Source organism: Abramis brama (assembly GCF_963993115.1).
Source record: "Abramis brama genome assembly, chromosome: 7".
NCBI classification, from domain to species: domain Eukaryota; kingdom Metazoa; phylum Chordata; class Actinopteri; order Cypriniformes; family Leuciscidae; genus Abramis; species Abramis brama.
In genome coordinates this window covers 31016624-31032212 of record NC_139969.1, presented here as the reverse complement: position 1 = coordinate 31032212, position 15589 = coordinate 31016624, and the positions used below count along the sequence as shown (strand labels likewise).

The 15589-nt window shown below is 38.2% G+C and overlaps 1 protein-coding gene across 3 annotated transcripts in view; it reads left to right on the top strand.

Moving 5' to 3' along the window:
- Nucleotides 1-15589, top strand: part of st6galnac3 (ST6 (alpha-N-acetyl-neuraminyl-2,3-beta-galactosyl-1,3)-N-acetylgalactosaminide alpha-2,6-sialyltransferase 3) — a 94848-nt gene that overhangs the window by 24711 nt on the left and 54548 nt on the right. The gene's annotated exons all lie outside the window — the stretch shown is intronic.

Genomic DNA, 15589 nt, shown 5'->3' with positions numbered 1-15589 from the left:
TTAAAATACTCTTAAAGCCTTTTTACACTTAAAATAAAAGGTTTACAAAAATATATGTTTTTTAGTGCTAATGAGTTTGTTGTAAAGGCTGAATTCTAGTACTAGCATAAATATTTACGAGGATGTTAACAATAGTTTTAGTCTATTTTGCCTCAAGATGTTTTCAAGGATCTGTGGTTGATGAAAGAATCTGCAGAAGTGAAGTTTTGCCAAGTCCTCTATCCCATATCCAAGGTCATTGAAGAGTTTTCCCCACACACAGGCTTTGACTCATAACTGGCAAGTTCATGTAGTTTCAACTGCTCAGGTGATTTATTGGCACAATTAGCGCTGAGAGGCAGGCTTGTTCTCCTACTTACAAAAGTAGAAAAATACTAAAGAAATTAGAGGACAAGTTTATAATTTGAATTTATTGTTCCAGTCTGGTCTCTTAAAAGCATCCAGCTTTTTGAAAGCAATTTAGTATAGATGAAATGCATCAGGAGGGTTGGAATTATTTAGTTGTTTGTGCTTTTGTGCTGCTTTATGCACAGAAACAGGGGCAGAGAAGGTCCTAATGCTAATGCTGTGTTTGTATACTTCTGTCAAGGTTACAAAGTGCTGCTACGACAGCCATGCCTGAATGAAAGATCTTTTAGTTGCTGAGCAGCTTCTCTAACCTCCAACTAATTGAGCTCTTTCACAAGTCACAAAACTCTCCACACCAAAAAAACCCTGTTTATTTTAGACCATAGGAAACCAGAATGAAAATAATATTAATAACTAAAGCTGCTTGAAATCTACACCACTCTAATTTTAAAGACACCAGTGATTTCACCACAGATTGCTACAAGGCAATTTTGAAACGCTTCAGTGAATCAAATCTTAGTGAAATGGGCTTTATTATAGAATGTTTGTTTTTTTTATCCTTGACTGCTCTAAATAAAACTAATAATCTTGAAAACTTCTGAATGTTGATAGTTTTTAAAGGTCACAACTACTTTTTTTATTGTTACTGGTGTAGTGAACAATTCGCTCTGCCTGTCTTTTTGTGTGTGTAATAATGTGTGTTTTATAATGTGTTTGCATGTACATTAGACGTGTCGATATACGTTAATACTATATTACGGTAATGACCATGCACTGCATTGTTATCGTGGGCACTTCAAAATACAGTGAAATACAGAATTATTCTGATTTTCAGAATGCATTTTAAGAATACTTTTTCATCAACCGGTTAAAATGTACAACACAGTGTGTATGCTGCGTCAAAGAGGCATCTGCAATCTGATGTAAACAAGCCCAACATGGATGAGAAGGAGTGAAGGAGAAAAGCACATTCCCTCTCTGACAGCAGATGGCGCTGGTAGAACAGCAGAAATGCAGCCGTTACCCCGGCAACCCCGTAAACAAAGCATCTGCGCTACTTTCTGTTTCTGAACAGTATTTAAATGTTTTAAACAGACATTGACAATGTTTATCACAGCACCAAATACTTAATGCATTAAGTAAGGGATAATGCACATCCAGCCGGTTGTTCTCTCAGAATAAACCATCGACAGGGTGAAGAGGACCCCGACGCAAAGCGGAGGCTCACCTGCAGGCTTGCTTGCCACTTAAGTAAATAATTAGAGACAAAATATTGATCTGAGTTTAAATATTTTATTAGGTCTTTAAAAGCAAAGCTTCCGCGAAGTTGCTAGTATGGCAAGTTCAAACTAGACGGACATTTAAGAGATACGGTATACAGTCTTAGCACTTATTACACAGCATTAAGAAATTATGGAGATAAGAGATATTGATTTCAGATATTGATTTCATAAAATCGTACCTGTTTGTATTTTATAATCCAACAGTGTACAAAACAATAGTCACAAAATGTCAGCAGCTGCGTTTGTATGAAACAAGAGAGAGTGAGTCCTCGATACTGGGTGGCATAATTAAATAACTGTACACAAAATATTGATTCAACTGAATTTTAATATTTTATTAGCTCACCAAATGCAAAACTTTCACGAAGAAAACCGTTCCTAGCAAGCGAATAGCGCGGCTGACTTCAGTAACCTGGATGAGCCTGTGTTATCTGTTTTTAGCGGTTGTTATCTGGGAATAACATACCGCTGGATGGCGCGATTGACCAATCAGAATCATGTATTCCACAGAGCCGTGTAATGACTAACATTAACTAATGAGACCTTATTGTAAAGTGTTACCTATTGTTAAGTAATCAGATTACTTTTTTCAAGTATCAAACAGTTGATGGACCCCATTGACCTCCATAGTATTTTATTTCCTACTATGGAAGTCAGTGGCTACTGTCAACTGTTTGGTTACCAACATTCTTTAAAATATCATCTTTTGTGTTTAACAGAATAAAAAAAAACTTAAAAACAACTAATTTAGGCTTGTAACAACTTGAGGATGAGTAAGTGATGCCAGAGTTTTCATTTGTGGATAAACTATCTCTTTAACCAATGTCTTTGCTGCTGACCTTCAATGATCCAATTCAAACATACTAATAGTACAAATGACTTTAGATTTTAATTAAAACATCCCATTCTTCTTCTATCCAGAATGGCAGCACAGAGGTTTGTAAATTTGGATTTCCTTCAGGCTGGCGCTTATTCATTTCATTTTTTGTGCGAAAGGATCTTTACATTAGCCAAAAAACAAACAAGCAAGCCCAGCCCAGGTGAGAAAAAGTAACGCAAAAGTTACGTAATGCATTACTTTTCATAAAAAGTAACTAATACAATTAGTTACTTTTTTAGGGAGCAATGCAATTTTATACTGCATTACTTTTCAAAGTAACTTTCCCCAACACTGATCATGATAATACTGTATAGTGTGATAAAAGCTTCAGCAATTATCGCAACATGAAAACCATCACAACCCTAATATATATATATATATATATATATATATATATATATATATATATATATATATATATATATATACACTCACCTAAAGGATTATTAGGAACACCATACTAATACTGTGTTTGACCCCCTTTCGCCTTCAGAACTGCCTTAATTCTACGTGGCATTGATTCAACAAGGTGCTGAAAGCATTCTTTAGAAATGTTGGCCCATATTGATAGGGTAGCATCTTGCAGTTGATGGAGATTTATGGGATGCACATCCAGGGCACGAAGCTCCCGTTCCACCACATCCCAAAGATGCTCTATTGGGTTGAGATCTGGTGACTGTGGGGGCCATTTTAGTACAGTGAACTCATTGTCATGTTCAAGAAACCAATTTGAAATGATTCGAGCTTTGTGACATGGTGCATTATCCTGCTGGAAGTAGCCATCAGAGGATGGGTACATGGTGGTCATAAAGGGATGGACATGGTCAGAAACAATGCTCAGGTAGGCCGTGGCATTTAAACGATGTCCAATTGGCACTAAGGGGCCTAAAGTGTGCCAAGAAAACATCCCCCACACCATTACACCACCACCACCAGCCTGCACAGTGGTAACAAGGCATGATGGATCCATGTTCTCATTCTGTTTACGCCAAATTCTGACTCTACCATCTGAATGTCTCAACAGAAATCGAGACTCATCAGACCAGGCAACATTTTTCCAGTCTTCAACTGTCCAATTTTGGTGAGCTTGTGCAAATTGTAGCCTCTTTTTCCTATTTGTAGTGGAGATGAGTGGTACCCGGTGCGGTCTTCTGCTGTTGTAGCCCATCCGCCTCAAGGTTGTGCGTGTTGTGGCTTCACAAATGCTTTGCTGCATACCTCGGTTGTAACGAGTGGTTATTTCAGTCAAAGTTGCTCTTCTATCAGCTTGAATCAGTCGGCCCATTCTCCTCTGACCTCTAGCATCAACAAGGCATTTTCGCCCACAGGACTGCCGCATACTGGATGTTTTTCCATTTTCACACCATTCTTTGTAAACCCTAGAAATGGTTGTGTGTGAAAATCCCAGTAACTGAGCAGATTGTGAAATACTCAGACCGGCCCGTCTGGCACCAACAACCATGCCACGCTCAAAATTGCTTAAATCACCTTTCTTTCCCATTCTGACATTCAGTTTGGAGTTCAGGAGATTGTCTTGACCAGGACCACACCCCTAAATGCATTGAAGCAACTGCCATGTGATTGGTTGATTAGATAATTGCATTAATGAGAAATTGAACAGGTGTTCCTAATAATCCTTTAGGTGAGTGTGTGTATATATATATATATATATATATATATATATATATATATATATATATATATATATATATATATAGTATCTCACAAAAGTGAGTACACCCCTCACATTTCAGCAACCATTTTAGTATCTCAAGGGACAATACTATAGAAATGAACCTTGGATATATTTTAGAGTAGTCAATGTGCTGCTTGTTTAGCAGTATATATTTACAGTCCTCTGAAAATAACTCAACATACAGCCATTATTGTCAAAATAGCTGGCAACAAAAGTGAGTACACCCTAAGTGAACATGTCAAAACTGTGTCCAAAGTGTGACCATTGTTATCTAGCACTGCCTTAATCCCCCTAGGCATGGAGTTCACCAGAGCTGCACTCCTCTTCCACTCCTCCATAATGACATCACGGAGCTAGTTGTTAGACACATGGCGGTTCTCCACCTTCCGCTTGAGGACGCCCCACAGGTGCTCAGTAGGGTTCAGGTCTGGAGACATACTTGGCCACTCCATCACCTTCACCTTCAGCTTCCTCAGCAAGGCAGTTGTCATCTTGGCAGTGTGTTTTGGGTCGTTCTCATGCCGTTCGGCCCAGTTTCTGAAGGGAGGGCATCATGTTCTGCTCCAGAATGTCACAGTACATGTTGGAATCCATGTTTCCCTCAATGAAGCGCAGCTCCCCAGTACCAGCAGCACTCATGCAGCCCCAGACCATGATGCTACCACCACCATGCTCGACTGAAGGCAAGACACAATTTTCTTGGTACTCCTAACCAGGGCATCGCCACACATGCTGGACACCATCTGAGCCAAACAAGTTTATCTTAGTCTCATCAGACCACAGGACATGGTTCCAGTAATTCATGCTCTTGGACAGGTTGCTTTCAGCTTTCTTGTGAGCCAGCTTCAGAAGGGGGACGACGGCCATGCAAACCAACTTGTTGCAGTGTGCGGTGTATGGTCTGAGCACTGACAAGCTGACCTTCCGCTTCTGCGACCTCTAAAGCAATGCTGGCGGCACTCATGCGTCTGTTTTTGAAGCCAGCTTCTGCACCTGACGCACAGCACGAGGACTCAACTTTGATTGACCCTTACGAGGCCTGTTCCAAGTGGAACCCGTCTTGGAAAACCTCTGTGTGACCCTGGCCTGTACTGTAACTCAGTTTCAGGGTGTTACCAATCTTCTTATAGCCTAGGCCATCTTTGTGGAGAGCAACAATTCTAATTTTCAAATCCTTAGAGAGTTCTTTGCCATGAGGTGCCATGTTGATCATCTAGTGGTCAGTATGAGAGAATTGTACTCAAAGCACAAATTTTAACTGCTCTAATACAAGAAACACACACACACACACACACACACACACACACACACACACACACACACACACACACACACACACACATATATATATGTAGAGATAGTGAAGCTAAACATTTCTTGATCTTTTGTTCTTTTAGTACTATAGTACTTTTTGTACTACTGTAGCCCCCCTTTTTTTTACATTTACAAAACTGGCACCCCAACAGACACATCAAAAATACATATTCAGGGCATTCCTTCACCGACACGTTCATTTGCTATAATTCTTGCATCCTTATGATTTTTTGCATTTTTTGGTACTCATAAATAAAACTTAGAAACCGGCTGTATGTTTTGGTCTGAAATGATGGAGTGTGGGCGATGTAGTCGAGCATCTCACATTCACAATGGAGCAAGCTTACCTGTCAGATCAGTGTCTGTCTGTCAGCTCAAAGCGAGATGAATGCCTCTCATCTTCCTGCTGATGTTCTTGTCAATACTTTGCTCTGAACTTCTGCCATACAGTGAAATAGATTGGGTGGGTAAGTTTGTTCCAGCACTCTTATCATTATTCATTGAAATCAAGGCATCTGCTGTAGTATTCATCTAGCACTAGGATAGAATTTCATATTAAGTGTGCAACCCTCAACTCAAATTCCACTTTTATTATTTAATGTTATACTTTCTACTTCCTGTAATATTTCGGCGATAACATATTCTGGATATTGGCAAAAAACAGGATTTCATTAATTCTGCGTTTAAATTTTTCAAACCTTTCCACTTCACAGTTTCAAAGCTTTATGAAATGTGCAAAATGTGTCTGTTTTAATACTTATTGGAGCAGACTGTTTGAGGAGGTATTTCAATTTCCCCCGTGTTTGATGTGCCAATAGTTTCTTTTTATATTTCTCTTTTAATTATTTGCTACTGTACATTAAACTTTGATCATGACTGTGTCTGACAGACTATGTCTGTCTCTTGGCTTATTAAACATTTCTTGGCTTAAGTTAAAATGGACTTTCTGACATCAACTGGAGCAGAGCACATTTTTAAGATGATATTTAGCTGTTGATTAAATTCCTGTAGTTCTAAAGGGATATCAAAATTGTCACAATTTATGCTAAATCTTTATTTTTGGGCGAACTGTCCCTTTAATACTCTTCAGGATTTTTGATTTTACTCTTTGGGCATCATCATTTAGGTTTGGTTTAACTTTAACTCTTTTCCCACCATTGACCATTGAAAGCAATCCATGTTTTCACTGCTATACGGTATTGGGCGGATAGAAGTTTCTTAAACACAAATATGCTAACATGATCACCAAAAATTCAACAGTATATATTTACTGTTTACATATTCATGCAACAAAATATTCAGGGGGACATATTGCTGGTGATGGCTGGCAACTTTAAAAAGCTGGGAGGGAAAGAGTTCAAATTACTAGTGATGCTGAAAACCGTTAATAATAATCAAATTTATTTACTAATCAACACTCAAATTAAAATGGAATATGAATTGTATGTAGTTTCACATCAACTTTTTAATTAAATAATTATGTTTCTACTTAAAGGCATTGTTGAAAAAAAATGGTGTCTGCAATAAAATCGGGTTTTTATGACATATTTATTCAAACATGCATTAAATAATGAAGACAACAGGTTAAGTAATACATATGTAATAAAGTGCATATATTTAGCAAAATGCTCCTTTTTAGATTTTCTTACTAGATTTAGAACTCTATTTTTTCTAGCAACTATACAGTTTATGGTCAGTAAATGTGACATTACGTGACATAGTTTGCAAGCATTTTTATTGACATCTTTCTCTTTCAAGCAGTTGAAACACTTTATAGGTGTAAACACAAGTATAGGACACAATACATTTACACCAGTTGTACAGTTTCATTCAATATACCTTCTGATGTTCATTCACGTTATTTTGTGTTATAGCAAAGAGGACTATTCGCTTAGACTATCGTCTAAACTGAGGCGCTACAGCGATCTGTCACGCCACATTAAAGAACGTCAAAACGTTTATTGGGCCTCATAATATGGAGTAAATTTGGAGTAATTTTTTGCACGTAAAATGGACCTTCCCGAAAACTCTCCTACGAATTTGCAAGCGCTTCGTAAACATCAGATTTGATATTTAAATGTGTGTATGTTAATGAATTCCAATCATTCGGAAATAGGGCGGGTGTGAACGCTCATTCGCAATTAGCATAATCCCCATCTATGAATTACAAAAACTTAATTCACGTGTCCACGCCGTGGAATCTTCAGGATTCCCTTCTCAGGTTTGGCTCCAGTATATTGCATCATGCTAAAGAGACTAATTGGCCAAATGCCTAACAATAAACTTTCAATTAACGTGTGTCTGCCAAAGCATTTTTAGCCAGCTAAAAAAAAAGTCAGGCGCTCTTCTCAAAACGGCCAGCTGGTGGTGATACAGAATATGCCAGTCAGTAATGTGTCACTAGTATCCCATTTTGAAGAATATTACTGAATATAAAAATGCAGTAACCAGCAATAATAACTCCATTGTTATTCAGTTGTTGTACGAGTAGGATGATTGGTCAGTGAGGTATTAGCCCAGCCCCTCCTCCACTGTGATTGGACGGCTGGATGAAAAGTGACAGTGACGAGCACTAGTTGAACAGTTTTCAACTCAGCTACAACAAAAAACAAACAAAAAAAACAGGGCAAACAAACTTGTGAAATATTATTATGGTACATAGTGCATCAAAATTCAGTGTCATCAGAAAAAAAAATGTTCTAATGTTTTATCCACCATTTACATGTGGTAGGGAGCAGGTGTAAATTTCTTTCAGACCAATACCTATTTTAAAAAAACAAACTTTTTCATGAATCCAAAAATTTATGTCAGAACGGCTTTACAAATGATTTACACACAAAATTAGTTTTGCACGTGTTTCATGAATGAGGCCCATTGTTTGAATTTCATGATAAAATTGCTAGAATATGGAAGCTCAGACTATGTTTACTATCAAAAGTAACAAAAATATTGACTTTTTTCATCTTTAGAAAGAAAGCACAGTCCCTCAAAAAATACATTTTTCAAATATTGTTTGTTTGCATGTTCATGCAGTCCTTGACAAAGTGAAGTCGCATATGCAGCATTTTCTTCTTGTTTTTCCTCATCTCAGCTTTAATGAAAAAATGCTGTCTTATTTTCTCTGGGCTGTTGGGCTAATGTGGTGTATCATTCACTTTCTTTCGCGAGTTCCACAATAGCAGCGCCAATGAACATTAACGTATTCTAACATCCGAACCGTCTTCACAGCTGCCCAGAGCCTAACCATATCAATTTGCATTTCAAGCAACTTTGCTTTTCTAGCCCTTAGAAACACACATGAACCACAAGTAACTGATCTGGCTCAACAGGGACCCGGTCCACAATGGCCGATCTGCCACGCAAACAACACAATCACTGTTCTAAAAGGAACCCAGACTTCAGAGCGCTTTTTTTCAATCTGTCTCACAAAGCCGTAGGGAGCGAGTGAATGCTTTTAGCTCTTGGAAAGATGTCCAACATCAGTACATCTCTTTCCTACCCGCAGGTAACATAAGGCCAAGTGTCAGCAAAATTTGAGTGGTGTGTCCCATGAATCATTCATGGTGTCCCATGAGGTCAGAAAGGTTAAGATTGTGGCCCTCTGTCAGGTCGTGTGCTTTCAGACAGGTTGCTGTGTAAGCTGACAGTAACTCCGCAATAATCGTTCTCACACGTTCTTGCGTGCATTTCATCTGAATGATGGACTTAAGGAAGACCAGGGGTGACTGCGACAGAGGACACTTGCACAAGGGATGACCCTTTTTCTGACAAGACATTTTGTATAAAACATTGTTCAGTACTTTGCTTCTGCTGTCTAAAATTAATATGCTTTCGAATTTAAAGTTACTGTCGGATCCAGTAGCCTCAGCACTGAATCCTCTTTTATTTTCAGTCTCTCTAAAAAGCCTATGTCGAACTTAGAGTTGTTTTAAAAAATAAAAATCGGCAGTAAAACAAAGCAAACAAATGAACAGATTCTTACTGACACGATCTGGTTTTAACGAACTTCAACTTAAAAATAAAGTTCAAGGCTAAAGAGGCAATGATGCAGAAGTGGGTGTTGATCTTCTGCAGAGGCGGTCTTTCGGTGCACTATGACGTCACACTGAGACAAAATCCGAAATGAGTTGTTTTCAATAAAAGCTGTTTTTGGACTTACAAGGACGTTTTGAGTTCTGAAAGTTACAGGATATTTTTTATAGTATAGTGACCTCTTATACGTCAAAAAATCAAGGAAAATTTGATTTCTCAGTTCATCACCCCTTTAATCTGTCAAGGGCAACTGTAACACCAGTTGTGAAAATAAACCACACCCTAACCTTAACCCTATAGTAAGTACCTCAACCAAATCCTACCCTAACTCTATAGTAAGTACATGTAGTTAATTATTAATATTACTCAGTACTTAAATGTATAATTGCATTGCAACACGGACACCTTAAAAAGGACACTGGAAAATAAAGTGTTACCGTAACACCTTAAAATTGTAACGTTCTGGGGAGGATAAGCAACACGCACGAACTAGACTTTAATGATGAACACAGAAGTAACACAACACATTACATAAGACAATAACCAATAGAGGACAACATTTAACAGGGAGTATATATGTAGGAAATAACAAGGAACTAAAAAAACGACCCAGCTGATAATTATAAGTAACCATATTTATTATATTGGTATAACAACCAAACCAAGGAAACTGAAACTAAACAGTGCAAGGAAACAGGAACTAAGGGAAACAGAACAGGATATCAAAATAAGAGTCCATAGAACTAAACATAATCGTGACAAAAATAAAGTGTATATTAGAAATCTTCTCTATTAGAAATACAAAGGGATTTACAGCATAGTGATGCAGGTAGAGAGTTTCTCAAGGTGTCCATCAGTTGAAACCTATGAAAGCATTCATATCAAAGTACCCTTTGAAGTGGTTTGGGATCAGCAATGATTATTCTCCCTTTGTAGTCCCGTACTTTGGCATCATGCGTGCCATTTGGAAAGTAGTGTTAGTCTACTGTCTGGGTTGAGCCTGTTTTTGGTAACTATTCTTTTTTGTCCCTTTCTATTCTATTTTTGTCCTTGTTTGCAGGAAACCCAGGGTGTTTGATTGAGTATGCCATTAGTGTATATTATCAGCACATGATTATGTTCCTATACATGACTTAATCTTATCAGAGACAATAAATGTGCCTCCACTGACATTTATTTTGACAGAAATATGCGACTTGCCCTTTAACAATGAGCGATGTTTAGGGCTGATAGCCATGCCAAGGACATAGTGCTATACTCTTGAAAACGGGGTTCTGCCGGCAGAGGACGTTTTATCCAACCTTTTGTGCAAAATATTACCTTCACATATGCACATCAAGATCACTTTTTTGGCCTAAGTGGTGGAACAGAATCCCATGGAGGCCCCTGTTTGGCACAAATAGATATGTAATTTTCTTTATGAATAATTTATAGAATAGTTCTGAAGCATCTTGATGAATTTCAGGGTTAGATGTAATCCCGTAAGATTTATTATTATAGTTGTACGTTATCACTTAGTATGACTTTATGCTGTTCTAGATTTTATTGTGTGTTCATATTGTCTTTAATGCTTATTTTGAAGCCCTTTCTTCAAGGATGTATGTAAAATACTCTATTCATGTAAGATATAACAACATGTGAGATTACTAGAATCAACGGCAGATCCTAGAAAGTAAAAAAGAGTAAAACCCAATAAAATAATTATACCCCTTAAATTAATGATGAAGATCTGATTCAACAGTCAAGCAGTCATAAGATCAATATGCTTTTGTTAACTGAAGCAAACATTTGATCTCAAATTGACATAAGCATTTGTCTTCAGCAGTTCTCTCATTAAAGATTCATTTGCTTAACATTTTTACACAATTCCGTCAGAATATTGCTGAGAAAATATGCACATTTTTACTCTAAACAAGATGTTTACTAATTAAACATGGATATACAATGTATTAAGCCTTCTAAAGGAAAGTGGAAAGTGGAATTACATTTTGAAAATAAATATGCCTTTCCAAGCAGTGAAAACTAAATTGATGCTTCACCATATAAACCAACTGAACTAAATTAGCAAAAGTAATTTTCTTAGCTAGTAATTGCCCATTCATCATAGTTTATCTTTATTTTCACTTTTTTATGCCTTTTAGTTTTGGCAAATATTGTTTATGCTTTTTAGTCTTGGCAAATAGAGCTTATGGGAAATAAAGGTTATCCAGCAGTCCTGTTGCCAGTAATTTATGCATCATCTCTTCTGCATCTTGTCACAGAGATGTGTTTGTTTTGACAGGTGAATCCAGACTAGTTTTTGGTTTTATTATGTTTACTGGAGTTAGGCTACTGAGTGGGGGAGACAACGTTAATTCTGTGCTTAAAATGCCACACACATACAAAAAAATAACATAAAATTGAAGAGTTATCAAGGCTTGCAGTGGTCTGAAGTATTGTATTCCATCTCTTGAATACCAAATGGAAAATGAATTATTTCTCTCTCTCTCCCCCTTCTCTCTCTTTCTCATTTGTCTATCAGCATTGTATGTATAAGTGTGCATTGAATATTGCAGTAATTACAGTAACACGTGCCATTTCTTCCGAACAAAATTAAATGAGTATGTAAATGAATACATTTGATTCAAATAGGGTTCCAGGCATGACACGTGTGCATATTTTTAAAAGCCCATTATTCAGTCTCTTAGTAAAATGTATGTGTTTGTGTATCCATCCTTAATTGAGGATCCCACAATGCAAACCATTTGTTTGTGTCTTCCAGCAATGTTGGATAGATTAGATTAAGATTGGGTAGATTTAGTTACTTGTTACTTAAATCTCCCATGAAATCCTGCACAAGAAGATTTCTGTAATGTTTTGATTTAAAAAAAAATGCAAAGAGGAACATATTCCCTAAACCGCATCAAAACAAAGTGGCAGTCTAAAAAACAAAGTCAGTTTTAAGTGCATTAATTAACACTGCTTTTATTACATATTAATAAACTACAATAAACTACCCAACACCGTTACCCAACTGACAAATCTAGGACAAATATGCAAATGTCTTTAATCAGCTGGACTATTTTTATGATAAAAGCTCTGGTCTGTGTGGCGAGCAGGACGAGGCCGAGAGCCGTGAGATAACGGCGCGAGGCCTGTGGCGTGATTGATAATGAGCGACACCTCTCGTATCTCTCATGGAGGAGCGGAAGCATGAAGGAGGAGCGACGACAGTGAAGATCGAGAGAGGAACAGGCCTGGACTTGTGTGTGTTGTGTTTTATGTTTTATTATATGTGACAGCAGTCGTCCGTGAGGGGCTGCTGTCTTTTACTTTCGTTTTGTATTTGTTTATTTTATTGTAAAATTGTGTGTGGACGTAACACACCTCCTTCCCACAACATCTAACTGCGCTACAGTCTGCTTTGTAACTGTAACGGTCACCAGCTGGAGTGCCCTTGAGAGCCACCAGAGGGCACTCCACATCAGACTATTGTCATTCCCTCACAAACTACATTTCCCACAACTCACTGCCTGGACTCTTCATCCATTATCACATTCACCTGTGTGTCATTATCTTGTTTAACTCACCCCATATAAGCCTGGTATTCTCATTCATTAGAAGTCTTGTTTAGTGTTGCACTGCAATTCCGAGCATTCTGGTTTCATGTCTCTTGGTTTTTGGATTTCTTGCCTGTTCCGTGGATTACTCTTTTGTCCATGTTCCCTGCCTTGTTGTGTTTGTTTGTATGGACTGCCTGCCTGTGTTTGACCTTGCCTGTACTTTGGATTACATCTTTGGATTACCCTGTTCAATAAATACTGCATTTGGATCCTCAACCTTCGTGTCTCAGAGCAGTTCGTAACAATAACAGACTTACTTAGTCATTGCTATTTGCATTTGATGTCTCTCTCTCTCTCTCTTTGTTATGACCTTGTTTTCAGTCTGGTTTAACATATCCAGAGGTGCTGAACTCTGCATGAGGCTTTAGATCAAAAGTGCTAATGCATGAAGCCTAGTCATAAAACAAAACAATGAAGTGATAGCATAAACATTACACATAAACTATGCTATTCACTTATCAACATGTTTTATTGTAACTGTCAAAACAAGCTTGTGTAATGTGCATAATCTCCTTTACTGTTGATATTTTTAGCATAATATTTTATTAGGTGCACAATAAGTAAGCTTATATTTTACATGCTAACCTATTGCTTAATATACTGTATATTGCTGCACAAGACTTCCCATTGTAGATGAAAATATGATGTTGAATAGCAGTGCATATTAATTCATCTGTTATACAACAAATCACACTCCTGTGTGTTTTTCAATGTGCGCATATATTATTTGTTATTCTGCCCAGATTGGCAAATGAAATCTAGGCACAGTCCAGATGCTCCAGAACGGTTTAATGACTACTAACTATGATGTGACAGTGTATTCCTGCTCCAACCAACCAATTAATATGTGCACATCAGTGCGAGTTGTGAGTCCAGCAGCAGGTTGAGACAGACTGGGTTTAGAAGAACAAGTGAGAGTCTATGGCTGCACTGAAATGTTCCTCAATCTCCCCAAAATGGTTTTGTGCTGGTTGTGTTCCAGACGTGCTACTGAATAAAAGATCCTTGAATTTGATGCAGGCTGACTGGTAACTATTGGAGAGAGTCCAAAAAGGATTTAATGTGGCAACTTGGATTTAAGTTTAGAATGTGTGTGTTTTTTTAATTCAATTTCAATTCAAGGTTTTAAACTGAATTGAGATGCACATTTTTAATTCACATTGAATTTAAAAATATAGAATGGAAAAAAATTGCTTTGTGACACTTTTGCTAGTTTAACGACGGTCTAAAAGGGTTGTTCCTATTCTCTTAATGAGTAATGGGTGTGTTTTGGGCACCAGCGTGCAATAAACCAATCAGAGTCTCATCTCCCATTCCCTTTAAAAGCCAGTTGCGCTCGCGCCATGGCGGATTCGCTATTTACATGGTGGAATTTGCAAGCGGTAAAACTGAACGCTTCTCTAGCGAGGAAACAGATCTGCTCGTGCGCAAAGTTAAAGCACAAGCAGAACATCTACTTGACAGGCCGGATTCCACCATATCTTTATGTACACAATAATAATCTTTTACATTTTAATCATAAATTTTAATCATATTTAAAAATGTTTGTGCTCTGCTGCACGTCCCTGTGTGTGTAATAAGCAGAGTATAAGCGCGTTGTGGACCCACCTATAGGCACACATTAATAATGCGCCCTTTAAATAACAAAAAAAATTAAAATACAGTAGCGCAGTTACCTCAAAATAGTAACGCACCAACAGTGTGCCTGAACACACCACGTTTCAGACCAGCGCATGGGCGCACAAATGGACGCAAATGCATTTGCTATTTAAACAACATGAAACTAGCAAAAAACACTTGCGTCGCGCCTGGCGCTGCATTAGTTTAGTTTTTTCAGTTATTCATACAACCTCTGATGCACAAACACATCATCAGTGTTGTTTCGTGGCGTCATTGAGTGTTTCGGGTCTTTCAACAGACACTTCAGGCGACCTGACCGAGGTTGATCAAACATCTGTCTGTGTCCAATTGGCATTTTGCGGTCCCACGCGTTACCCCTTTTCAACCATAGATGCCCACTCTGAAGCCTCCATGCTGTTGCTGATGGCTCTTCCCCTGCTTGCACCAGTTATTCCCAGCAGTCCAAAAGACTTGTTGAGGGAATAACCTGCAAATCCTCGGCAACCCACCTCCACTGGCATGCACCTGGTTTTCCACCCATTACAGCGGCAGGCCTCCATGCAGCAGTCCCTCATAGTTCTCCTTCTTTCTCTCCTGCGCCTCTTCCATTCTCTCCTCCCAAGGCACAGTTAGCTCCAGTAGGATAAGCTGTTTCATAGACCAGACATCATCCTGGTCTGGGGGTCATCACCCTGTCTCGTGCTGTGTAGAGTAAGCCAACAGGGTTGTTTTTTCCTCATGGGCTGCTCTCCCTCCTTCATGAATGCAATCACCCTGGCTGTAGTGTTGGTGCATCTGCTCTCGTGATCCCCTT